This window comes from Myotis davidii, unplaced genomic scaffold, assembly GCF_000327345.1.
Source record: "Myotis davidii unplaced genomic scaffold, ASM32734v1 scaffold78, whole genome shotgun sequence".
Taxonomy (NCBI): domain Eukaryota; kingdom Metazoa; phylum Chordata; class Mammalia; order Chiroptera; family Vespertilionidae; genus Myotis; species Myotis davidii.
In genome coordinates this window covers 2,346,980-2,374,831 of record NW_006290305.1, presented here as the reverse complement: position 1 = coordinate 2,374,831, position 27,852 = coordinate 2,346,980, and the positions used below count along the sequence as shown (strand labels likewise).

At 43.9% G+C, this 27,852-nt stretch overlaps 1 protein-coding gene across 2 annotated transcripts in view; it reads left to right on the top strand.

Annotated features, from left to right (window-relative positions):
* The window catches only part of LDLRAD4 (low density lipoprotein receptor class A domain containing 4), a 338,556-nt gene that overhangs the window by 41,731 nt on the left and 268,973 nt on the right, over positions 1-27,852 (top strand). For both annotated transcript variants that reach the window (XM_006763247.2, XM_006763246.2), the window contains exon 2: positions 17,793-17,874. The gene's annotated coding sequence lies outside the window, so the exon portion shown is untranslated. The remainder of the gene's footprint in view (positions 1-17,792; positions 17,875-27,852) is intronic.

Here is a 27,852-nt window from a genome sequence, read left to right as displayed (position 1 = left end):
CCACCTCCCAGCTGAAAGAGAGAGAGAGAGAGAGAGAGAAAGAGAGAAAGAGAGAAAGAGAGAAAGAGAGAAAGAGAGAAAGAGAGAAAGAGAGAAAGAGAGAAAGAGAAAGAAAAACATTGATGTGAGAGAGACATCGATTGGTTGCCTCTGTATGTGCCCTGACTGGAGATGGAACCCACACCCTTGTGGTGCACGGGATGATGCTCTAAACAACTGAGCCACCAGGTCAGGGCCTCTGTGTTCCTATTTGAGATGAGGGTATGCTCACCAAATAGTGGTGGGAGTGCTTTCCGGAGCCCAGCGACGATGCACCGTCTCAGTGCGCAGGCTCGAGGAGGTGACAGGAGCATTGGTGAGGCTGAGCTACTGGGGCACTTAGTCCTGGCTCCAGTGAACAGCAAAACCTGCTCCAACATTCCATTTACTGGTGGAAAAACAGACCAGTGGGTTCTTGCTGTTCTGCTTACTAGATGATAGATATTTGTATTGTTTACCAAGAAAGAATGTGGTTTCTCAGCCAAGGACTTGGATTCCTGGCTCCTGGTGAACTGTTGTTAGAGCGCGCTGAGACTGTTCATTTATAGAAAGATAATTTAGAGAAAATGCTCTGTCTGGGACAGGGTAGACTCAAATATTTGTAAAAATCCAAGTTCAGCTAAAAATTCTTTCTGTCAGTCACACACTTCAACCTCAGACCTTCAGAACCTTTGGGGAGATTTGTTGCTAAAGGCAGCACTGACTAGGCCCACAGAGCTAGGGAGACACCCACCTGTAAGTTAACCTTGTGGGTAGAAACTTAGACGATGTTGTTAGAAAGTGCAGTGTTTCTATCTTACTTTGGAATTTCAGGGATGAGCTCCAGGATTTGTAAAGACCTCATCTATACTGAAGATTGCCCAAGAACTATGGCTTCTCTGGCCACAGTGTCGCTCTAGGCCTGTGTGTGGAACCTGTGTGGTGTGCGCTTAGGAAGGCGAAGGTGGAGGGGACCATGGATGCAGGACTGCACATGCAGCTGGGCCAGAGAGACCAAAGAGGGTGTGAGGAAAGGGGGTGACACTGTGGGGATGGGAGGACCCACAGAGAGTTTCATACACAGGGACTGAGCTCTGAGCACTGCCCATGTGCGCACTCCCAAGGGCCATGTGTCAGCCTCCCCGTCTGCATCCCAGCGGCTCTCACAGCAGCCTGGAGAGGCCAGTGAGGGTACCAGGTGAAGATACCCAGACTCAAGAGGGCAGGAGGTGGCCAGGAGAGAGGTAGTGACTCGTGGTGGCATTTCCCACCACTTGCTGCTTCAGATCCCAGCTCTGCCCACTCCCAGCTGAGAGATCTTGGATGATGCACTCAACCTTCCGGTGCCTCATCCCTCCCCTCTGTAAGAGGAAGATGGCGATACTAGTATCACCCACTGCACAGAGTTCTTGCTTATCAGGATTTCAGAGCTAATAATGTAAAGGGCTTGATACATGGCTGGCCTGTCCTAAGTGTTGGTTATGATTCTAAGTGAGGACCCAGGTCCGTCTGACCACACAGCCTCTCTATCTGAGGGTCATGACTGGGATACAGCTGAGCTTCAGCTTCTGCGGTATTAGTAATCTTACTTCACTTAATAACATCCAGTCAGCATGACTTTAGAATTTTGGAGAAACTGTAATGTAACCCTGGAGTAAGTCTGTAAGGCGGCTGTTGAGTGCAGGATGGTGTGAGAGGGATGGTGTGAGAGGGATGGTGTGAGAGGGATGGTGTGAGAGGGATGGTGTGAGAGGGATGGTGTGAGAGGGATGGTGTGGGAGGTGGTCTGGAGTGTGCTGTGATGGACTCAGGGAGGGGTGCACGGTTCCTCCTGCTCCTCCCCTCCTAGGCCCTGCACTGCTGTTGGTCAGTTGGATGCCATTTCACAGAGCCGGGGCTGGTGGGGGAGGAAAGTGGCTGTTGATGGTCCTGCACAGCCTATGAGGACGGCTGCTCTGCGTTCAGCCGCTGAGGGAAGTACCGGCCTGGAGATGCTGGAAAGCTTCCCAGAGCCCCAGGGTCACATCCTCAGGGGGCGCCTTGCTGCTTTTAAAAGGGAATATCCAGAACATTAAACACCCATATTTCACGATAAGCTAAAAACATTTTATAAAGCCAGAAATGAATGATTTTTAACCTATTTGTTATCGTTCAATTATACAGTATCCTTTCTAAGTCGAGCTAATTAAGAATGGACTTTTTTTCATAAATATTCCAAGCCCAATAACTTAGGTAAATAACATTCTTGGGCAGAGAAACCTTTAACATGTGTTTTGTATTAGACCCTGTACTGTGTTTCCTTTCTTTTCAAAATTGTGATGGGTGCTGAGCATTGAATAATACTTTCCTTTGCAAACGGCTGCGCTTTGGATTGTGTGAAGTAATTTCTCTGTAGCCTTTCACTTCTCCCAAGACTTTGAATCTGGATTAATTGTTGTTTATAAAGCTTTCCGAGATGCATGGCAGAAAAATGTAGTTGAAGAATGTCTGCAAAAAGCACAGGGGTGTATTTCACAACGGTGCTGTTTTAGAAAAGCATTTGAAATGCAATCTTCCTGAGTCTGGAAAATTCCGAGGTGGCTTATAAACAGACTCGAGTGTTTCAAGTTGGAGGCAGACGTTGGTAAAGGTATCTGTACGATGATGTAAAGGCTCTCTTTTCTTTACCTGATTTAAAGCTGGGTACCCATGCCAGGAACCTGGGTTTATTCTGGCTCCTCCCCATCCCCTCTGCACATCCGATCTCCATATCACCACGTCCTGCAATTTTACTTCTGAGTACTTTTTTGCATGACTTTTCCCATTCCTACATGTAGTTACTGCCTTAGAGTCTCAGCGTTTCTTGCCCGAACTTTGCAACAGCCTCTGGACAGATTGCTCTGCCGTGGCCTCTGCCTTTCGTCTCCCATCCCCACAGGTTCTTCTCTGTGCTTTAGGGCAGAGGGGCAGACTTCAGTGTGTGTCAGACCAGCTGGAGGGCTCCTCAGATTTGGTAGGTGTGGAGCGGAACCTGAGAATGTGCGTTCATCACATGCTCCCAGGGAATGCGGATGCCCCTGGTCTGGGACCCTGCCCTCTGAGGACCACCTCTCCAGCTACCTAGTCCACACAGCTGGCCTGCCTTGCTTCAAAAGGTAAAGGCCAGACTTGCCTGTGTGGCCACAGGGTCACAGTGGCCTGATTTGGGTCTCTGTCTCCAGCCCCCTCTCCCACTGCTCCCCATTTCACCCCATTTCTCTAGTGACACCCAAGGGACCAACCCCTTCCCAGCACCTGTGTCTGGAATGCCACCCTCCTCCATTAGCTAGATGTCACTCACAGAGGTGTTTCTGGGCTCATCTTCACTTGTTGAAATGTGTCACAGGAATGACTTGTTCCATGGCACATGGCTCATCTCTTTATTTTTCTAGAGCAATTAAATCTCATTTGAACCCTGACTCACCAAGAAAGGTAAGACAGCTCATAGCAGTCATTTGAGGATGGAGTGTGTAGCCCAGGACTTGTCACTCACACACTGCACCCACTTCCTTGTTATTGGTGGGCTACTCATGAATCAAGTGCTTGCTTGGTACCCAGTCAAAGTCTGCTGGAGTCACGCGGGTCGGGGTGCCCCCACCCCTCCTAGTCCTGGAGAACATTCGCTCATCCACCATGGAGCCTTCTCAGCCTGCCTCTCTGTCTCCATCTCCTCCAGCTCTTCTCCTGCAGCCTCTGAACACGAAGCCTCCTTTCTCCCTCACATAGATAGACCTCTAAACTCAAATATTTTTTAAATGTTCGTATGTTTAGGAATTGAGTAGTTTGTTAAAATCCAGATTCCTAGAGCCCCCCTTCCCCGCCCCCCAAGAGATTCTTACTCAGGGGAGCTGAGATGGTGCCCAGGAGTATGTGTTTTAATAAGAATTAAAACACTTTTGCTGTAGTTGCTCTGTAGGCCAAGTGGTGAGAAGCATTTACCCACCCCCCTTTTGGACCCAGCAACACAAAAGGCCATATTGCTATAAATAGTTAAATCCTTCTGCTACCAGCTCTATTTCCATGAGTAGACCCCTGACCCCTTGAGGGCGAGGCATATGCTTTATTCTTCCTGCACAAAGCCTGGTGCCTTGGATTCAATACTGATGGCTAAGTGCATGCCGCAAACTGGGGAAGGCACCAAACTCAGGGTTTTGTTTGTTCTTTTCTTTCTTGTGTGATGGTTCTATGTCCAGAGGTGGGAAGAATTCTGAGGGTCTCTGATGGCTGCCTTCCCCAGTTCTGGAATTCTACTGGCTGAGAACGAGTTGTTTTTTAATTGGCAAAAGGATCGTCTTAGATCAAAAAAAAGCTGCTGGAGTGGCTTTCATGTTGGGATGGCAACTGGCGATAGCTTATACATGGAGGGAAGGAAGCTGGTTTACAGGGAACCCAGCCCTGAAGTTCTGGCCGGACTCCTGGTCACATCCCTGGAGCCCTGTCCCCCACACCACATCTTGGAGTTGCCTTCAGGGTGTGAGCTATAGTTTTGATCACAGTGTCCCCGGGTGGCAAGTTGCTGCCTTGGTGTAGAATTGAAATGAACAGAATTCTGAGTAAGAGCAATACTAAAAGTTGTGATTTTTATCTTCCAATGAGATTGAAAACCTTCTATGTTAATCCAATGATAGATCCACTTTCACATGAAATCTCTTCCTGTTGTAACATCATTTTCTGAGTTCTGCCTAGGTCTAGGCTATACTCAACAGGGTGTCTGTGGCAAGGGGGAGGTTGGTAAAAATATTCTCAGACTGCAATTCTGAATTATGAAGATGACTTTTATAATTACAGAGCAGTCTTCAGTTATACCTATATTTGCAAAATGTACTTTCACTTGAAAGGGCAAATGATTAAATGTGTTAGAAACATTTTCTGCACAAGATTGTGTAGTCATACACTTTAAAAAAAATCTTTTAAAAAATATATTTTATTGATTTTTTTACAGAGAGGACGGGAGGGGGATAGAGTGTTAGAAACATTGATGAGAGAGAAACATCTATCAGCTGCCTCCTACACACCTTCTACTGGGGATGTGCCTGCAACCAAGGTACATGCCCTTGACCAGAATCGAACCTGGGACCTTTCAGTCCGCAGGCTGACACTCTATCCATTGAGCCAAACCGGTTAGGGCATCATACACTTTTAAGTTATCAAAGAAATGTTTGACACTTTTGAAAACTTAACTTCCAGTCATCTGAGTTGTGTGTGTGTGTGTGTGTGTGTGTGTGTACAGGCCTGCAGGATTAACAGTTATCATAAGGGTGTTCTTTCTTATTTATTTTGAAGCCAGTAGCACCAACTCCTCTTGTCACATGTTGTGGTGGGATTTGAGAGGAATGAGGGCAGTTTTGTCAGGATTATGAACTTTTTAAAGAGGACAGCCTATGCATGATAATTCACTTTCTAAAAAAACCCTATGCAATCCTAGCCAGGTGGCTCAGTTGGTTTTCCTATACACCAAAAGGTTCCAAGTTCAGTTCCCCATCAGGGCGTAAAACTAGGTTGCAGCTTCAATCCATGATTGGGGTGTGCATGGGAGGCAACCGACCTATGTTTCTCTCTCACATCGACGTTTCTCTCTCTCCTTCTCCCTTCCACTCTCTTTAAAATCAGTAAGCATATCTCAGGTGAGGATAAAAAAATAAAAGTAAAATAAAATAATAAATAAAATAAAATAAAATAAAATAAAATAAAATAAAAATAAAAACAACCCGTGCAGAGCACGTCTGCTTGAGAGGAACTGTCTGTTTTCACGCAGCTCCAGCTCCTCATGCCGTGCACTGCTGGTGTAGTGTGCAGCTCGGCTTCTCCACTGGCCATTCCTGTCCATTGCTCCCTGGGAGGCTGAAGCCTGCCCGAGGTCCGGGAACCTCACTTGGACTAGCATGGTACCTCACCGTGAGCATTGTCCAGCGGCTTACCCGGGGCCCAGGGTCACAGCTTGCCTTATGATGAGAACTAACACAGCCTGTGAGTCACTGTTTTTTTTGTCTCACAGCTAGTCCCTAGTAAGCCAGAATTAAAACCAAGGTCTCACACTAGCTGGCTTGGCTCAGTGATTAGAGCATCGGCCTACAGACTAAAGGGTCCTGGGCTTGATTCTGGTCAAGGGCACATGCCTGTGTTCTGGGCTCGATCCACACTGGGGGTGTGCAAGAGGCAGCCGATCAATGATTTGTTTCTCTCTCACATCGACGTTTCTCTCTCTCCTTCTCCCTTCCACTCTCTTTAAAATCAGTAAGCATATCTCAGGTGAGGATAAAAAAATAATCGGGGCCCAGGGTCACAGCTTGCCTTATGATGAGAACTAACACAGCCTGTGAGTCACTGTTTTTTTTCTGAGCTTTGATTTAAGTAATGTGCAGACCCATGCATTCTCTCACTAAGCTTTTTTGTGTTCTTGTACTTTTCGAGATGTGTACGGAGAGAGATTTTCCTCTTAGGCGAAGACCTCAGTGTTACACTGATTTCCTTTGTTTTCATGATCTTACGGCAGAATATTTCGTATCTCTGTTGATGGATTGCAGATAGTGCTGACTCTTTGCCTTCCCTCTCAGTCCATACTTTTTCCTGTGCCTCAGTTTCCTCTTTCACCCTCCTCTTTCGTTGGGCCCCTTTCTTCTTGCTTTCTTCTCTTGGCTTGACCCTTCTTTCCTCCCCGCTCTCCGTCCTGCTCCAGGCAGCCATTGCATGCTGAGGTCTTGTGGTTATAATTCTTTTCCTTCTCACAAAAATTCAGTTATTTGAATGACCCTGCTGTTTGGATTCTGGCTAAGTGGGACTTAGTTTCATCTGAGGATCTGAAAACATGGTGCTTATTGGTCTCCATATGCATATCGGAGTTTACCGTTGACACCAAGGAAGGGAGATATTTTAATAAGTCAGTGGTTGCAAAATGCTATGCGTTCAAAATCACTTCTTCTGTCTAGTACTTAGCAGCTGAAGCATACTGCGCTCATGGCTTGACCTTCCCCTGTAGCGTTGCTATACTGAAGTCACTTCATGGCTTTTCCCCTGTCTGCTTCCCTTTCTCTTACCTCGGTCATTAATTTTAGATTGCACTGCCTCCGTAAAGCCTGAAGTCATGCACAAAGTAAAACCCTGAAACATTTAGAAGCTATGCAGCATTATATTGTAAACCTGTAAAAATTCTTACCAAGTTAGTGGTTTGGAAGGATTTTCATGAGAACTCCTTCAGCTGAAAGGTAGTAAATTCCTTAAAAATAACTAAACTTTGGCTTACAACAAGGTCATTGTTTGGCAGTGTCCATGTTTTAAAAACTTTCCAGATCTCAGAGGAGGAAATGATTCTGAGACAATGTAGCAAATTAAAAAATAAAAACAATAAATTAACATTTGCATTATTTTACCAAGGATTGATTTTCTTTCTTCCAACTTTTTATCCTACATTCTAGATAAATTGGACCATGTGAAGAACTAGAAGGTTAGTTTTCCTTTTTTTTTCTAAAAAAAAAATTGAAATTGGTTTTTCAGAAGTGGAAATTTGGCATCAAGTATGGAAACTTGCAAATTGGTTTACAGTGTGTTCTGTGCTTCTTAGTTTAATGAAACCCATAAGAATGAGGAGAGACTGCGTGACTTCAAATGAGAGAAGGCTGTCCGAGTGTACGCTTTGCCTTTTCTGGGATTTTATTTTTACTCTATTAATTCAGTAGCATGTAGAATGGCATGTCCATACTTTAGTTGGTCAATAGTGGCCTCCAGATGGGTAGAATTTCAACTCCAATAGTTATTTTTTGGTGACCTCATGTAGGAGATGCCGGGAAATGCTTTCTAAGAATGGCATAAAATCGCTATTCTTAGAAAGTATGAAGAGGGGTGAGCGAGGTAATTAAAAACACACAGTAAAAACTGTGACATAACGGAATATAAGAAATTGGCTAATAACAGTCTTTACAATCAGACACTGTGTTCTGAACTTGACCTCTGATGAGGTAGTATAAGTGTGTATCTATTTTCAATTAACATGGGAATATCTGGAGCTTCTGTGTTCCTTTCAAATAAGATAGGATAGATGGACATTTTTTAAAATGATGGTTTCATCACTAATATATGTTTTCCAACCTGCTGGAGCCCTAATAAGCTCATTTGACTGAACATGGCTCACTTTAGTGTATCCAAGTTTGTGGTACAGGAGCTACTCCCAAATAGGTATCCTCTCTTCATCCTCTGACGGCGTATAGGTTCTGCACCCGGCCTTGTCCTGCTTTCCAAGTCAGTTTTCTTTCTGAGTTTCTTTACTCCCTCACTTGGGTGCTGTCCTCTACTCTTCCCAGATGGCCCTTTCCATCGCCATCACTGCTGGGCTGCCATCAGCCGAAGCCCACGTGGACACGCTTGTGGATGTCACCTAAACACCTGCCTTCACGGTGCTCTCTGCTGAGGGGTCTGCTTTGCATCTGAACACACATTATTAGCGGAGTCTGAGAAGGGGTACCTTGATCCATAAACTACTGAGGGCTGTCTTGTGCGTTGTAACTGGACTACCACATTGTCACCCCCTTGGGAGCTTGCTGGAAATGCAGAACCTTGGGGCTCACTGCAGGCCTGCCCAGTCTGCATCTGTCCTGCCTTAGAGTGTAAAGCAGTGCTTATATTGGACCTATTTTAATGACCACTTACGAGTTTATCAAAGCTGTGAAAGCCAAAGGCAAAATCCTTGAGCAGTAGAATGTTTTCATTAAGTTACTTCAGAGGACTGGATCCTGGACTCTATTTGAAAAGTTGATGCATGGGTCGTGCAGACGGAGTGAGTTCCGTTTTGCTGCAGCAGAGAACACTTGGCTCCTTTCTGCTTCCTGGTTCTCCACGAGGCTTGAGGGCTGTGCTGGGAAGGATCATCCTTCAGGACGCCCTAGGGTTTCACTAGTAGAGTTTGCTCTGTTCTACAGGCTGGGAGGATCGGTGGACAAAGGGGGAGACAGCCGATGTTGTGCAGTTAATCATTCATTAGCAGTTGTTAATTATTTAAGTGCCTAGACCAGTGTTTCAGAACTGCAGGTAACAACTCTTTGGTGGTCCATGAAGTCATCTTCGTAGGTCACAAACAGCACTAAAAAGTGATCTGTGATAGAAGAGAAGATAGATAATAGTTCACATAGGAAGGCTGAGATTGTTTTTAGAAGCTTTTCAAATGTTTTACATGTGATATGTGTATGTACATATAGATATTTAGTATAACAACTCAGTATATATGTATATAAAGATATATGCATACATGTACTTCTATATATATGTATGTGGGTATGTGTTGCATTAAAAATGTGTGAAAATACAAAATGGTTAGTATTATGGGGAGTTACAGAGAAAGTGGTAAAAGATACAGTTCATGTAATTTAATGGAGGAGGAAGACCAAGCATATATGTTTATTACTGGGTCAGTTTACCAAATGACAAATATGTAGCCTACATATTAATGAATAGTAAACATTCTGCCATTCAAAAATGTTGGGAAATAAAGTGTTATGATTTTTCAGCCATTGTTGTTTCCATAGAGCTATCATAATGCCATTGATAGATTTAAATATTTAGAATCCAGTGAGGTACAGTCAAAACTAAAATGATTTTGAACTTAATTTTTTAAATTGATTTGAGGGGGGTTGGGGAGAGAGAGAGAGAGGTGAGAGAGAAACATTGATTGCTTGCCTCCACACATGACCCGACGGGGATCACATCCACATCTGGGTATGTATCCTGACTGGGAAATGAACCCGCCCCCTCTTGGTGTACAGGATGAAGCGCTAACCCAGCAGTTCTCAACCTGTGGGTTGCGACCCCTTTGGGGGTCAAACGACCCTTTCACAGGGGTCGCCTAAGACCATCGGAAAACACATATGTAATTACATATTGTTTTTGTGATTAATCACTATGCTTTAATTATGTTCAATTTGTAACAGTGAAATTGGGGGTCACCACAACATGAGGAACTGTATTAAAGAGTCGCGGCATTAGGAAGGTTCAGAACCACTGCAAGAACCACACCCGCCAGGGGTATTTTAAAATTGCTTTGATTTTTCACTGCTGATTTAGCCAACTTTAGGATCATCTGTATCTTTGGCATAATCATGGTAAAGGTTCAATATCTATGTGTAAGTAAAGCATGGAGAGGCATCCTTTAAGACATAGAATGCTCATTTCCAGGTTCCCACCTAAGGCTTGGCGTGTTTTCTCGATTACTTAGCTACTCTTGAAGGTTGAAGAGTCCAGTTTTTGGCTTTTCTCAACCTCTTTCCTCTTCCTGTGTCTTTAGCATCTGGCTTGGCACATTTAGCATCTGGGAAATCTTTTTTTTTTTTTAAGTATATTTTTATTGATTTCAGAGCGAAAGGGAGAGGGGAGAGAGAGAAATATCAATGATGAAAATCATTGATTCACTGCCTCCTGCATGTCCCCTACTGGGGATCGAGCCCGGAACCCTGGCATGTGCCCTTGACCTGAATCAAACCCGGGACCCTTCAGTCTTCAGGCTGACGCTCTATCCACTGAGCCAAACCAGCTAGGGCCGGTAAATCCTTATTGAATGAATGCATGACTCTCTTAGTAGCTCCTCATTTCTCTCGAGTGAAAGCCAAGTCCTGACCATTGCCTAAAAGCCCATGGGCTCCCTGTGGCCTGCCTCACGTCATTTCATTCACTCAGTCCAGCCACCCTGCTTCCTGTTCCTGGACTTCTCCCTGGAACGCTGTTCCTCACATACCCATGTGTCTATCCCTTTGCCTCCTTCCAGCCTTGGCTCAGATGCTACCTTCTCAGGGAGCCTTCTCCAACACAGCTTCCCTCGACCCTGCACTGTCTATCCCCTGCCCTGCTCTATTCTTGCCTTTCTACACGGCACTTACCACTTCTGAGAAAATGGCTTCATTTACCTGTTGAGTAGGTTTGTTGTTGGACTGTCCACCCTGATTGTGCTTGCTGATGTAACCCCGGATCGTATCTGGCACTTAGTGGGCACACATAACAACCTGCCAGTGGTTTGCATGGTTGGATGAGTTTGAGTGTGGATTTTGACCTACTTTGGTTTCTTCTTTCCACCTTACGTGACGTGGTGACTTTTCTGGTCTCTTCCTGGCATTTAGCATTCACTCCACCACAGTACTAGCAATTCAGCACATAGAAACAACTCTCTTAGAAGTTCTTATAGAAATGGAGAGTTGGGTCTATATTTAATGTTAAATATTAATAAAGGTCAATAAAATATTGATAATTTTTTTCTTTGGCTTATGAAAACCAATCCTGACATTTTTTTCTAACAGCACAGACTTATTGATGTTTGCTCTGTTTCCCATATTAAGTTTTGGGTTTTCATAGAAATAACTTCAGTCCTTTTTATTTTCTGATAGTATGTGCTAGGAAACATTGCTGCTGTGCCAGCCTGGGACTGAGTCTGCTGTGGCTCCTGAAAAGTCCTGGCTGTGGCCTCCCACTGTGCCAGTCTTTGGGGTCAGGACTCTCATCTGCCAGTGTGGTCCCACAGCGTCCGTGTTCATCTCTGCCTGTGGAGTGTTCACGGAAAAGACCAAAAGGGTGGCCTGGCCGGTGTGGCTCCCCTTATCTTCATTTGTTAGCTGCTGAGTTCAGAGTTGATGTGATTTGCCTGAGGTCTTGTAGGCAGTAAGTGGTGGATCTGGACTTGAACCCAGGCCAGGCTGTGTCTGTGGCTCTACCTTTCAATGGCCCAGTTGTGCTCATGGACTTCCTGTCACAGTGACTGAGTATTTGATCCCCGTTTTGGCTGATACAGATACGGTAACATCTTCATTTGGATGTGTGCTGGTATGCTTTTTTTAGAGCATAACTTGACCCTGAGAACTCCTTCCATGATGCCTGGGAAACAAGACAGTATTGCTTCTTAAGGAACGAAAAAGGATCTTGATGTCTTAGAAAAATTGTCAAGTTTTTCATCCCTTTTAAGTACTTTGTGATCTTCTGTGGAGGTGTCAGTCTTGTCTTTTTTCCCTTGAGTTTGGAAGTAACTAGGAGACTGGCCACTGTTGGACTTGAATATCACTTAAAATAAATCATCCCCTTTTTTGTTATTTCCTTAAAGTGCTCTTTCCAACTTTGTTAAAAACTATCTCTCCTCCTTCTCCCTCAACCCCCCACCCCCCGTCTTATGCTATGAAACATCTGCTTCTCCCATCTTAAGGTTTGTCATGCCCTGAGCATGTGTGTTTGTGCGCATGCGTGCCCTTGTGCCCGGGTTGCACCTTGGCTGTGGTGCTGGTTGCAGCACAGTGTTGTCTGAGGGTGGCCTTGTCCTAGTGTCCTCATAGATGGTTCTGGCCTTTATTAAGCTTGGGAGATGGAACTGCCATACTTTGCAGCATGAGGAACTCAATGCAAACCAACAAGGAAGATAGGAAACCTGCCTGTTGTTTAGCTTTAGGCAGGTGGGCTGGTTTTGCTCTGACTGAAAGAGTTTCTTGTTTGAAGGGCGAGGCCGGGCATGAAGGGCCCTGGCATGGGGACTTCTCTCTGAAAGTCTGTTGGCCGCCCTGCCCGGCTGTCTTGTCAGCTCAGACCTCGGTGGCTGTTTCTGTCCTGCGCTGGCCAAGAGGATGTGTGTGTGAGTCCATCTGGACTGCCTTCATCCATTAGATGTGCCCCCCAAGGAGCTTTTGGCGGCCAGGTCTTTCAAGAGTCCGATCCCTTCGACTGTACCCCAGGAAAGCCCCAGGGCCAGTTCTCTGTGCTCCAGAAGAGAGGATTTGTGGGTGTGGCTGTCGCAACGCTTTATTTCTACCAGGAAACAGAATGCATCTGCTTTGAAGAGGTCCTTCCTTTCTATTTTGGGAAGTAAGCCAGACAGCCGATAGACAACATCTGGCTTTGGGTCCTTCTCCTTCCTTCCCTCCGGCTTAGTGCCTGCTGGGAGTTGCTCAAAGTCACCCTCTTTGCATGCATCCCTCAATGTTTGAAAGGCACCAAGAAATGGTTTCTGATGCTTTGTTAAGAAACAACTTGTCAAGCCCTTGGTCGAGCCCGATGGCCAGACCCTGCGTGTGGCCGCCTGGTGCGGGTGGTTTGCATCTCACGCTGGGCTCTGCGGGGAGGCTGCTGGCAGTGCTTCCTGTGGGCCCCTCAGGCCGGTCTCAGCTCGTGAGGAAGCCGGTCCTTGGGCCACAAAGACACACCTCTGCTCAGCATTTCTTGGCGTTAGTTTACTCTGAAACAAGTCAGCTCCATGAGAGAAAGTATCAAAACGAAAACTGTGGCGTTTATGGGTTGAATGAATGCACACATGCATTTTGTGTCTTGAAAATGTACCTGACAGCCCTACCCAAACCTGACGGGGCCCGTTTGGCTCAGCGGATAGCGCATCGGCCCGAGGACTGAAGGGTCCCAGGTTTGATTCTGGTCAAGGGCACGTACCTTGGTTGCAGGCTTGATTCCTGGCGCGCGTGGGAGGCAACCAATCGATGTGTCTCTCTGACATCAATGTTTCTCTCTCTGTCTGTCCTCCCTTCCACTCTCTAAAAATCAATGGAAAAATATCCTTGGGTGAGGATTAACAAAAAGAAAAGAGCCAAAAAGAAAAGAAAATGTATCTGACACAAAAATCCATGCATGTATGTTCCCGCGTGTGGGCACATTGTTAAGGAACACCACAACATTTCTGAAAAATGTTGTAAAGCAAAACATGGTTCTGGAAGGAGAGCTGTGTGTTCTGTTTCCCTTGATCTCTTTCGGTAGCGCTAAGTACATTACCTCCGTTTGTGTTTTTCCCTGTCCCAGTTTATAAGTGTCCGCGAAGTGGTTCTCTCCTCTTGTCTCCCTCCAGAGGTCATGGTGTTTTCAATGGCTGCACTTCACGGGACCCCATCCCCAGTGGGAGCCAGCCCTGTGTCAGAGAACGGAAGGAAGCATGCGGTCAGGTCTCTCTCGTAACCTCTGTGCGGAACACGTGTCTTCCTTTACCTTAAAGAGGAAGCGAGGACGTTCTGAAGATTGAGAACAAATGTGCCTCACTTCCTTTGTGATTTCCCAGCACCTGCCATTCATATAGCCCCTTCTGGGTGGAGGCGGGTCCTTGTTGCATGTTACTTTTCAGGAATACCTGCACTCCGCTTCTTCTTGCTCTGCCTCTCACCAGTCCCTGGTTCCCAAACTGCAGCCACTGAACCTGCAGTGCCGTGTGAACTGCTGGAAGCGTGTCAGGAACGTGGCCTTGAGGAGACGGCTTGGGGTTAGTGAGATCGCCCACAGAACCACGCTTTATCACTTTGGAAAGCCATGTGTAGATTCCTCAAATGCTTCGCGCCGCAGGGTGTGAGGACCTCCGCCAGCACCTCTGTGAGCGCCGGTGCTTATTAATTCCCTTCAGTGCCGTTCTCTCAAGGGAACAGTTCTTCCGAAGGCTTGCTTTCATTTTTGGGGGCATAGCATTAACACTCAGCCTTCTTTTCCTTGCAGCACTGGACTTTGTGAAGACCTGTGTTTTGTGAGATTATGGAAAAGGCAGGCACTTACTAGAACTGAGGGTGAAGGGAACAGGGTAGGGTCCATCTTCTGGGCCTGTTTCTTTCTCTGCACGGGGAGGCATCTCAGTGACCCTCCAGTTCCCTGTTGTGGGCCATTGGCTATTTTCACACATAGAGATGGGCTCAAGAGAGTTAAAATTATGCTGGGAAGAAGAGGCGAGTTTATTGAAATTCTCTGCCTCATATGTCATGGGACTGGTGTTTTTAAGTTTTTCTTGGCTTGAGTTTGAGAACTGCTGCCTGAGAGACTGAGCACCAGGGGATGGATAAACCTTGGAGATGACGTTCAGGTTTACTGAGTGATTTATGTGTGAGTAGGAATATATAATAAGATCCTGAATATAGGTTTCAGGAGAGCATGATAGGTTTCTGTAATGAATGAAGCATTTATTTTGAATTCTCTTAAGTAATTTAACTGATTTGAATACTTAAAAATATCCCTTTTAGTAAATCAGGTCTTTCAAAATCTAAAATAAACACAACATTAGTTACAATCTTCTTTGAAATAAAAAGACAATAATTTATCTCTTAAGGATAACAGAAACAGTATATTTATGCATTCAACTTTAAACAGAGATTTAAAAAAATCTTGCTTAAAAGAATTAAAAATCATGAGCTTAAAAATAGAAAAATCTTAAAGGACTTTTGAAATAGGTTGTTAAGAAGTTGGGTTAACATTTGTTTTAGAGTTAGATCCGGGTTATTTGACTTGTACAGCTGTTTCCATTTTGATTGGGAATGAATTATTGATATGAATGGAAAATTAAGAATGAGTCACAAATTCTTACTTTGAAAAATTTCTTAGGGAATTTTTTTGTTTTTAACCTTTAGCTGTGAGATAGCAGAATGCCAGAGAAGTGGCAAGGATTTTTGGAAAAAGCCAAAACAAAAACAAAAACATTAGTGAATAACATTTCTAAGTGCTGACTGAGATTCATAGGTAAAATGAAATAATCAGTACTGGAAAATTGTCATTTGGGATAGAGCATGAGGCTCAGTGTCTTCCACCCGTTTTGAAATTAATTTTGAGGTTCTAAGCTCTGCCCGGAGGGCTTGTATGAATTCTGTTGCTTTGGCCTTATCATAGTAATTAGAGATTGACAAATCATAACTCTTTTAATTTGGCTTAATTAAAAAAAATGTTAAGGGCCTCCCATGTGCCACATACTCTGCAAAATCTTGGGGATGCCAGGGAGATGGTGATGTGGTTCTTGCCCACAAGTTGCTCATAGTCAAGTAGGATAAATGAAGTTTCATTTATGGATGGATGAGGCCGGTAGAGAGGGCTGTTCTGATGTACAATTATGTATGCATTTAATACACATATATGTTATATATCCCCATATTTAGTAAGTTACTAAATTATTTGCTATGTAACAAATTGCCATACACTTATAGCTTAAACCAACACCCATATATTACCTCACAGTTTCCATGGGTCGGGAGTCTGGGTCTGGCTTAGTTGGTTCTCTGCTCAGGATGTCAGAAGGCTGCAGTCGACATGTTGGCCCAGCTGTGTTCTCATCTGGAGGTGTGAATGGGGAAGAATCCACTTCTAAGCTCATTCAAGTTGCTAGCAGACGCCATTTCCTTGTCGGTGTAGGATTGATGTCCCTGTTTTCTTCCAGGCTGTTAGCTGGGGGCTTGCTCTCAGATCCTTGCTATGTGGCTCCCTCACAAGCCCTGTCATGACATGGCAGCTCACTTCTCTAACTCCAGAAAGTGAGTCTTACTGTCTAGTCTGCTGAAGTGGAGTGGTACATAGCATAACCGGATGAAGGGCGTGACATCCCATTATTTTTGCCATATTCTGTTGGTTAGAAGCAAGTCACAAATTCTGCCTGCACTCAGGTGGAGGGGATTATACAAAGTTGTGACCTGTTGGGGGTCACCTTAGAATTCTGCCCACCTCAGTACATTTCTGGTTGTTCCACTGAATTGTGTTCCCAAGAAATCTGATCATAATTTAAATGCCAGGAAGACTGATGAAAGCGCACTCCCCGTTGAGAAATAAAATCTGTTATCTGGCAAATCAGAAGTGGATTGTTTTCTTCCCTCAGTGGTTAGAAAACAGGAGGAGAAAATAATGCCTGTAGGTTCACAATATTGATAGGAAGGAGTTACACAAAAATAGTGAGGTGTTTGGCTCTTGTGTTTGGGGTGGACCGCCACAGGAATCTCACAGTATCCTCTGGCTAGACATAGTCATTTTAAAAATCTGAATGTCTTAGCATTGGCTGATCACTCAGGAGTGGCATATGGCAGGAACACGCTTTGAGGGACAAGTCTCCTGGAGAGTACACTGCAGCACACAAGCTGGACAGATGGTGGCTTATTCAACCTTGGACAGGAGTGTAATCCTACTCATTGGCAGGCGGTGGGCTGAGAGGTGCTTGTGGTATCTGAGGCAGAGATGACTTGAGTTTACCTGAAACGGCTTTGTAAGGCATGAGGTGGTCACCTGATGTGACCTGGATGGCTTAATGCTCACAGAGTCTACTTATGAAGTTGGGATGAGGATGCTGGTGACAGATTATGTGACCTGGAAGTGGACAGAATCTGGAGCACTAAATGGAGGACGTTCTACTAACAGAGTGTAGGGCAGGTGTAAAGACAGCCTTGTAGATAGAATCACGGATGTTACCACCCTAGCTAGGTCTTCACTAAGCCGGGGTCGGTGTTGCTCTCACAAAATTAAATATGCATTTCATGGGTGGAAAAAGGTACGGGGCTGGACCTGCCTTTCTTTCCCATGAAGGATCGGTGGATCGGTGTGTTTGCAAGATAAAAATTTGGATTGTTAAGAAAGAGAACGGTCTTTTCACAGCCATAGTTAGAATGTTTATGATTAAAAAAAAAACGCCCCAAAATCCAATTAGAACATCATCCATTATTTGTTTGTGGCCCCTCATTGAAGAAAAGACCTGTGTGTTCAGAAGAACAAGTGTGGATCCTTTGATTGGAAGATGAGAACTCCGTGCCCCTGTGGCTGCTGGAGAGCTGACGACAGGGAGATTTTGTTCCCACTTCAGTCACATCTCTTACCCCAGATTTTTAATTCAAATTCCCTCCTCCTTTTCTTTAATATTTGATGCTTATTTTTGTATTCTTAATTTATTCATTTTTGTATTTGTGCCTTTAATTGTGACAGCCCTCACATATTTTTTGGAACTTGGGGAAGGGGATGTACTTCCAGTGAAGTACATTCTAAGTGAAACCAAGAAATGGTTTACTGAAATTCTTTATTTTTCCTTTTAGCAGTTCAAGTTCTACATTTGTAACATCATCCACTTACAAGACCATTTCAAGAACTGACATCAGTTTTCATACAGCTTAAAAGGTGAGTAGAACTTAAGACTCTTCTTTTTTAAAACAAAATTTTAAATTGATTTTTAGAGAAAAAGAGAGGAAGGGAGAGGGGTAGAGAAAAACCATCGATTGGTTGCCTCCTGCACGTCCCCTCAACACGGGCATGTGCCCTGACCAGGAATTGCATGTGCCTTGACCAGGAATCGAACCGGTGACCTCTTGGTCCATGGGATGATGCTCAACCAACCAAGCCACAACGGCCAGGGCCAGGCTCTTCATTATGATAATGTTTGTGAAGCAGACCTGTCCCAGCACTAACCATTGAGATGGTGTTCTTGTCAAGAAAGTTGCACCAACTTCTAGGTGTAAAAACTACTAGCAGTTTTTTTCTGATAGGAGGAAAGTTGTATGATATCAGATTAAATATGACCTTTTTGTTTAATACACAAGCATATTCCCAGTGGGCCGGAATACATATTAAATATTTCTCGATTTACTAAAATACCTGAAAAAAATAATTTTACTATTTTGCTGAGTTTGAGCATTTAATGCCCAGATACAAGGGATTCTTTATTTCTCATTCTAAGTTTTTTGTTTTGCTTGGTTTCTTACTTCATACATGGAATAATACTATGGTTGCCATGAGAAATAAATGAGCCACCCTGCTTAATACGGCACTTGGCATATAACACACACTAGATAAATGTCAGTTCCTTTCTCTCAGCTTTGTGACATCAAGTGAGCAGATTTTTCTTTGTATCGGCAGTACACATGGTCTGTACAATGAAGTGGGGGTTGACCTCCTAATTTGCTGCATTTGGTTTTATGTTTTTTGGAGGGTGGGGTGTAAGTGGTTGGGGTTTTTGGAACTAGAAGCTTAGAGAACCCCTATGTGTTTTGGTGATCTCTGGACATCCTCAGACTCAAAGCCTGCATCAGAGCCAGCCCCAGTGGGGACAGTCAGGAGGGTGCCAGGCCCATCCTGTCCCCCTCAGCCTGCCCGCCACCAGCTTTTCACCCAAGGCGTGCCTCTTCACATCTTTGTGCCTCTGTTTTTCTCAAACTCTTAAGGGATTTTAGTGATTCCTGTTCTGCCCAATTACCAGGCTGTCGGAGCCTCAAATGGAGAAATATTGAGAGTCTTCAGGAAAGTAAGGAAGGCTCTAAAATATAAGGCGTAACTTTTTCCTAAATTTTTAATGTGCCAGGTGTAACTCACTGTTGATGCTAAATCCCTTACTAGAATGTAAGCTTTGTAAGGTCAAGGACCACCCCCCACCCCAACACACACACACTTATTTCTTTTTTTCTAGGGCCTAAAACACTTCCTGGCACACAGGAGGAGTTCAATAAAACTTCTGTCAAATGAAATGAATTAATGAAGATCACTCCTGGAGGCTCATTTAGCCTTTTCATTTGTGGTTGCTGTTGGAACTAGGTGAGGTGATGGGCGAATCAGGAGGGATTTAATGTGCATCCTCATTGAGGCACAGGGAAACCTGAATTTAAATGGAGTTTTCACAGTTTGGAACCTTCCTAAAATTGTAGTTGCTGAGGAGCACACGGCATGTGACACACCACCCTCTCAGTCCATGTTGGGTGCAGTTCCTCGGCGTTGCTGCGTGTGTGTGCAGTTCACGTGTTTCTTTCCTGAGTGGATTTCCCTACCAGACACCGGAAGGCTTGGAGCCCATTCAGTGGGCGCGCTCAGGGTGGGTGGTAAGCTTTCGTGGCGCATTCGGGCTGTGCGCCTCACGGATGCTTAGTGACTGATGAAATACTTCCCATTCGTGTGATTCTTGATTACTTGACAGGACACCATGATGTTTGAGAACCCCTTATCTTCCCTGGCTTGGTGAGTGTTGATGAGCTGGGCTCTTTTTCTTCCATAACTTGGCACACCCACCGCCAACTTTAAGTGGAGGTGGCCTCTCAGTTTTACGAGGGCCCAGAGAGTGTGGGCGCTCTTTAATTTCTCTTTCATCATCTCAGATATAGTCCTCTTTCCCACAAACACTAAAACTGTCTTCAAGTAGAATTTTACTGAATAACTAAATACACCCCTGGATTATGCCCCTAAGGACTGTACAGCTTGATTTACAAAATTTCAGCAAAAGTAGAAATAATTTCTTGCAAATTACATAAGTACCTGATTTCCCCCATATATGGGGTTACTGCCTCTGTCAGCTATTTTAAGCAACTTTCAAAATTGGTAATGGAAAACTTTTTTTTTTGAAGCTACATTACTGTATATGGATTTTAAATACAAAGGTACAATGCTCCTCTGAACATCAGAGCAGTTAGAGAGCAGATCCTGTCTACAGAACTGCATGCCGCTTTGTGCTTCTCCGGTCATTTTCTTTCTTTCTTTTTAATTAATCCTCACCCGAGGATATCTTGATTTTTAGAAGGGGATGGGGGAAGGAGGGAGGGAGGGAGGGAGGGAAGGAGAGAGAGACAGAAAGAGAGAGAGAGAGAGAGAGAGAGAAGAAAGAGGAGGAAAAGGAGGGGGAGGGGGAGGGGAGGAGGAGAAAAGGAGAAGAGAGAGGTGAGAGAGGCACATTGATTGGTTGCCTCCTGCACATGCTCCCACCAGGGCCCAGGATCAAACCTGCAAACCTGCAAACCAGGTGCATGCTGTTGATCAGGAATCGAACCCTTGGGTGTGTGGGCTGATGCTCTACCACTGTGCACTTGGGCCAGGGCTCAGGTCATTTTCAAGCTCATACTGGGATTCTGAGATGTTTTCAGAACTTTGCATGTGTAAAGTAGGTTCTTAGAGCTGACTGTCCTGGAATTTATAATCGCTCTGTTAGTTGTGGTGGAGGGCTGGTGCTGTGACTCAGTTGAACACAGAGCTGCTGAATGTAGGTGAAGAAATCATTATTCAAGCTTTTGCATGATTTCTTGTCCTATTCATGTGAGAATGAAACCTCAGACTGAGAACTGGTTGGCTCCCAGCACAGACAAGAAAGGGTTAGGTGGGGAAAATCCACCTCTCTTTTGTTTTTCCCCAGGGTCCTTAAGGGACCTGAAGTGGATGGTGAGGACCAGGGAGCCATGTGAAAATCAGCCTGAGACCTGTGGTTCCTGTGGGGAGATGCTCCAGCAATTAAAAAATAACCTTAGGCGCAGCCGGCCTGGCTCAGTGGTTGAGTGTCAGCCTATGAACCAGGAGGCCACGGTTTGATTCCTGGTCTGGCACATGCCCAGGTTGTAGGCTTGATTTCCAGTGGGGGACGTGCAGGAGGCAGCCGATCAATGATTCTCTGTCATCATTGATGTTTCTATCTCTCTCTCCCTCTCCCTTCCTCCCTGAAATCAATTAAAAAAAAAGAATAAAAAAATAACCTTAGGTCTCTCTCTCTCTCCCTTCTTCCCTGAAATCAATTAAAAAAAAGAATAAAAAAATAACCTTAGATATAGATAATGCACCCCTGACCTGGATTTCCTGTATTTGTATTAAATTTAAACTTTTAAGGTGAGTCAAAGAGGATCAGTGGTGCTGGGAGAAGTGCCACCTTTGAGTCCCTGATGTCTACAGTGTCACATAAAGTAATGCTTATTTTCTCTGGATATGTTCTTGGTAGTGTACAATTAAATAGATTAAACCATGAAAATGCGGTCAAACAGACACATTCTGAGCTGTGGCATAAATGACCGAATTCTGCTGGGGGTTCCCAGCCTTGAAGGAGGATTTAGACTGTGCCTTACAGTGAGGTTGAGAGCATTCAGAGGCTGGACTGAGACGTCCCATCTGTGTGAGGAGCCGGTGCCTCTCACCTTCCAGGTTGTCATCAGGGAAGTAATGCCAACGTTGCCAGTGGGTGGGGTGGGTCCTAGGGAGACTAGTTTTAGGGACCCCCTTGGCTTCTGAGAGCCACCAAGAAGGGTTCTCCAGGCCTCATTTACCCTCCCTCCAGCCGGCCCAAGTCTACACAGCATCGGGGACTCGGATCTGAGCTCCATCTCACTGCTTTTCCTCATTCTTCAACTCCAAGGTTAAGAGTGCACTGTGAAAAGTTGAAAGTCAGCAAGGGCGTCAGGGGTGCTCTGTGCCATGTTTGAATTAGGAAAACATAGCGGTGCACCGGGGACGGGCAGCAGGTAGAACACCGCTTTCACAGGCTGGGAAGAGGAACTTGTGGCCGCTGTCATTTCTGTCTGAGGCTGGGTCCTGGGGAAGTTTTCTTTGCCTGTTGTTGGATTCTGTCCTCCTGTGATAGGACTGTATTGTTTTCTTAGTAAGTAGACACTCAGAGTTGTATTAGAAAAACTCCTTTTTACTTTTCGCTTTAAAATCAAACAAGCTAGCAGCCACATCAGTGGAGGCCTAGACAGTAGTGTCAAACTGCAAAAAAGCTAGCAAATTTTCCACCTAAAGTTTTTGTGGGGGAAGTAGGGGTGGGGGGCGTGGGGATGAGTATAAAAATAAGCCTTTCAGAGATTTTGGGTTGCTTGGTGGAGTGTGTATTTTTCCACGGTGCGGGAGGTTAGAAATAGCACTGCTTTTTATGGGATTCTCAGCAGCAGCCCAAAAATTTGGCTTTGTGGGCTCAGTCCCTCTGTGTGGGCGAGGCAGCTCCTGCAGCCTGTGGGTGGGGGCAGTGCCTGGCAGCATGCTCTGGCAGCGTCTCTGTCTGTCTTCCTGCCTCCCCGCTCCCCGCGTGGTGTCACCCGGATGAGCAGCACTCAAGTGTAAAATGTGCTTACCAAGGTCAGGTTCTTGCGATGACTTGCCTATGGCAACCGATGCCAGTTGTAACAGACTGAGTCTCAGCGGTCCCCACAAAGTCACATTGGTCCCTGTGCGAGGGCAGTCACTGAGAGCAGGAATCATCTGGGAGTGGGGGCTGCCCTTCAGGGCTGCTCTGTGTCAGACTGGTTGGACCTCTTGAGTCTATCTGAGACGCCCTCCTAGTGATGGCGAACCTTTTGAGCTCGGCGTGTCAGCATTTTGAAAAATCCTAACTTAACTCTGGTGCCGTGTCACATATAGAAATTTTTTGATCTTTGCAACCATAGTAAAACAAAGATTTATATTTTTGATATTTATTTTATATATTTAAATGTCATTTAACAAAGAAAAAATCAACCAAAAAAATGAGTTCGCGTGTCACCTCTGACACGCGTGTCATAGGTACGCCATCACTGTCTTAGAATCTTGCTATCAGTGGGGTGGATGGGCCAACCCTTCAAAAGGCGTCCTTATGGATTCTTGAACTTTGTTGTAGTTACGTAATTCTTACAAATAGAGGTAGGCTGCCAAGGGTTTCTCAGAATCAATGCAGGAAGGAAAAGGAAGGAGGCAGCCACTGGGACAGAGTTTTTAACCCCCAGGAGACCCAGGACATATGTGAATTCCTTGAAACTGTGCCTGTGTCTACAGGGAAAGCCAGGGATTTAATGGGATTCTTAGTAAGGTTTTGACCTCCAAAAAGGTGAAGCATGTTTGCAGTGGAGCATGAGATGTGAAGTTCATTTAGCTTGGAAAATCGTTTTGGAGATGTAAGGCGTGTGGGAGAGGGAGACCTGGGCAGGGTGGCAGAGCCCAGGCCAGGCAGAGGGAGGAGACGATGCAGTTATGCATTGTGTGGTCTGACAGCACAAGAGGGGGCTCCTCAGGTTCCTATTGGGTTTTTCTTTGCAGGCTTCCTTGTTGAACTTCATATCATTCTCGTTTTTGTGTCGGGGATGCTTGGTTACCTTGCAAGCTCGGTGCATGGGAGAGGTGCCTGCTGCACACAGGGTGTCTGGGATCTGCGTGGCTTCAGCCTGAAATTTATTAAATCGTCTCCCACTTTTCCCCCTGGGACCTCCTTTGCCTTGGTTCTCTACATTTTTCTGCACGAGGGGAATAGGATAGTGAGGTCAGGGACATGCTGGTCCAGAGGACAGAGGAGGAAACGTCAGGCAGCGAATGCTTCACCCCTGCTCTCACAGCGCGCCGTGGACTTGGCGGCTGCTCCGTGGTGCTCTCCTTCAGCATCGTCACTCTGATCCGGCCGGTCATATTTGGGAGATGAGGTTGCTGAATAAGTGTACAGATAATCTACAAATACCAAGCATCGTAGCTGCAAAGTGATCATGGAGGAGGACAGGTCAGGAGTGCTGTTCATTGCCTGGGCTGCATATTCCACTCAGGGACAGAAGTTTTTCTGTTGTGTCCATAGGTTTAGCTAGGGAAGCCGTGGTGTTGCTGGGCTTGTCAGTTACAGCCGTCACTTCTCTATGTCCCAGGGCAGTAAGGCAGTGCTTGGAGATGGAGCATTGGGGCGAGGAGGACTCATTCTAAACACTCTGCAACCCCAGTCTATATTTATTATGCATCCTACAGGGCAATAAACCGTAACTCCAGGGAATACTTTTTTCTTTTTTTTTAAATTTATTTTTATTGATTTCAGAGGGGAAGGGAGTGGGAGAGAGATAGAAACATCAATGATGAGAGAGATTCATTGATCGGCTACCTCCTGCACGCTCCCTACTGGGGATTGAGCCTGCAACTTTGGGCATTTGCCCTTGACTGGAATCAAACTTGGGACCCTTCAGTCTGCAGGCCGACGCTCTATCCACTGAGCCAAACCAGCTGCGTTTATTTTTTTAATTGCATTTATTGTGGTGACATTGATTAATAAAATTACATAGGTTTCAGACGTACAGTTCTATAATACATCATGCGTATATTGTATTGTGTGTTCACCACCTCAACTCAGGTTTCCTTCTATTACCATTTGTCCCCTCAGATCAGTGATGGCGAACCTTTTGAGTTCGGTGTGTCAGCATTTTGAAAAACCCTAACTTAACTCTGGTGCTGTGTCACATATAGAAATTTTTTGATATTTGCAACCATAGTAAAACAAAGACTTATATTTTTGATATTTATTTTATATATTTAAATGCCACTTAACAAAGGAAAATCAACCAAAAAAAATTGAGTTCGTGTGTCACCTCTGACACGCATGTCATAGGATCACCATCACTGATCTAACCTGTTATTCACACTCCTTTGAAAGAAAGTTGTTTCATGGGTCTGTGTGGGTTTGTGAAGTGTTTTTTAGTGATTTGCAACATACAAGAGTTCTTTTGAGTTCTCATTAAAGAACTTATTACCACTTAGTATTGTGATATTTGTTAGTTACCTAGTTTTTGATCTTTAATTGGTTCTCAAATGTTCTGCTCTTCTTTTGGAAAAAATTGTGGTAAAATATACTTAACATGAAAAGTTTGGAATGGAACCCTCATGTACTGCTGGTGGGAATGAAAAATGGTACAGCTGCTCTATGGAAAACGGTATGCTTTAGCCACTTGTAAGTGTACAGTTCAGTGGCATTAACTACATTCACATTGTTGTACAACCATCACCATCATCCATTCCCCAGAACTATTTTTATCTTGAAAACAGTTGCTAAGTTTTAACATTCAGTACTGTGTATCCTTTTAATCCATCAGTGCAACCTTAGAGATTTTCCCCCTTGTTATACCCATTATTCAAAGTATTTCCTGCCTATCCCTGGATGCCGTAGGCCTGTTACAACTCACACTCACTCTTGTATATACCTTCTAAAAATCTACTCCAAATAGTGCATATTATAGCCAGCCTTCAATTTGCATGATTTTGGCTAGTGAACTCCTGATTTCAAAATCCCCTGACCCAATATCCTGCCTTCTTCCTATAACTACTCAAAAGTACGTTTAAGAATTCCACCCCATTTGTCAATCATACCCCAAAATAAAGCTGGGGAAAAAAAGAATTTTGCCCTATCTCTAAATGCAGTTGGAAAGATTTCACTGTTGATGTTCTGCCATTAGAAATTGGGAACACTAAAAAGCTTTGTAATCTATCTTCTTTCACAAAAGCATTTTAATGAATATTACTTTACTAATACATGATCAAAGGTAAGGATACAATCAGTCACGTGTTCTGTATCTCCTGGGTTGGATCTGATATGGAGATGTGAAAAATGAATTCTTGCTTCACTTTGGAAGGTAAGGGGGAGGTAGTGGGAGACATCTTTTGGATAAATTATCTACTCTTGGCCTGTGTATACTTGTTACATTCTTGTCTCATGCCTTGGCTGTGATGACTTTGTTGAGTAGGTTTGTACATTTTCATCATCTGCTCTTACATTATGGAGGGGGCTCCCAAATTCTTCTTCCTATTCTGATTTTAGATGGAACTTATTGTGGGTGAGTGGACAAACTTATTGTGAGGAATGGACTTAGTCCAAGTTAAAATCAGATGATTAAATGTTTATTTCAGAGAAAATGCTAGTAATTTGAAATTTCTGCAATCAAGAATAATTAATAGAAAATCAGATTAAAAACACTGATGACATTGGTTTAATGAAGAGAAAAAACTTTTTAGCAAAGGAGTCAAAGAGATTAAGGCAAAATGTATCTGCATGGCTCATTTTAGTTTAATCATTTGTTTTTAGAAAATCTAATATAGACCTAGAAGCCATCAGATAAATGACCAGGCATTGCTATTATTATCTCCCCAAATAATTACTCTATTCCATGAAGAAGGTGGAATGGGAATAATTATCAATTTAGATTCCTCTCACATTTTGAACGGAAGATATATGTCTGTAGCAGTTCTAATTGTGTTCTGTGGGGCTTTTTAATTGATAAAACATAACAGTTTTATAGTTCTTCAACAAACTGTAAAGTAGAATATAACCCAGAATAAAATAGGCAAGTGCCTCAACCTCAATTTCAGATAACTAAAGTGAAATTATCTCTTTTTAACCACCTTTCATCATGTTAGCTCAACTTACAGCAATAAAAGCCTATTCCATATCTGTTTAAAGGATAAGAGTTTACTGAAACTGAAAGTTTTACTTTGGCCACCCATATTAGAGCTATTTACACTAAACCTACCTCAAGTTCACAGCAAAGGAAAATTTAATCGATGATAGGGCCAGATGTAGAACTTTGGCTCTTTCACACTAAAACATTGCCAAAATAATACAGTTTCAATACTTTTAAAAAAAGGGTTCATAATGGAATTGCACAATATTGTGACTACAAATGAAAAATGCTTTAGGAACCATTGCTATAACGTGAATCAAGGGTCGTAATAGCAATCCTACCAACCCTGGCAATTGCTCATCCCTTCTGTCCTTTGTTTGGCGACACTAACAAAGCAGTAATGATATAACTACTGACACAATTGTCCTACTTAGAAGCATTTAAAATACCACCTAGAAAAAATAAACAAGAACAGAGCTTTGGCAGAAGGACTAAGACACTGTGGAACTAATGACACAATTGTCTACTTAGAAGCATTTAAAATACCACCTAGAAAAAATAAACAAGAACAGAGCTTTGGCAGAAGGACTAAGACACTGTGGAAACAGCAGCACCCAACCTTTGGACATTTTGGCAGTTGGGGGCTTTTAGAAACCCAGTTGGACTTCATAAGGAACCGGGGCTCTGCAGCAACTCAGAATGCTCCACTGCATGGTATTGCTCACATTACTTTTAGGGTTCCGACACTAGACCAGTTATTTTGAACATACTGAGCTTTTATTATATTATTCTGAATTCTAAAAGTAAAATATTTAAAATAATTCAGTTCCAGAGTATATAATACTTTATTTCTTAGGGACTTAAATCACATTATATTTATTTTTTCATTTGCTCCTATTGTGTAGATGGATACACTGAATGAGAGATTTTGTGAGGTATATAATAGTATTTGTGGTAACTCTTACAGTGTTGGAAGGGGTTAATAGAGTATTGTAGATTGCAACACACTGAACTGTTGAAGGATTCAGAAATGTGTAAATATAAGTAAGGTTTAATACTATTTATTAGCTGGCTAATTGTCTAATCGCCTAACTTTAAACCTTCTTCAGGAGTATCTTTATTTATTTATTTATTTTTGTTAGCAATTTTTTTTATTTATATATTTATTTAAATCTTTATTGTTCAGATTATTACATTTGTTCCTCTTTTTTCCCATAACTCCCCCTCCACCCGGTTCCCACCCCACCCTCTGCCCTTA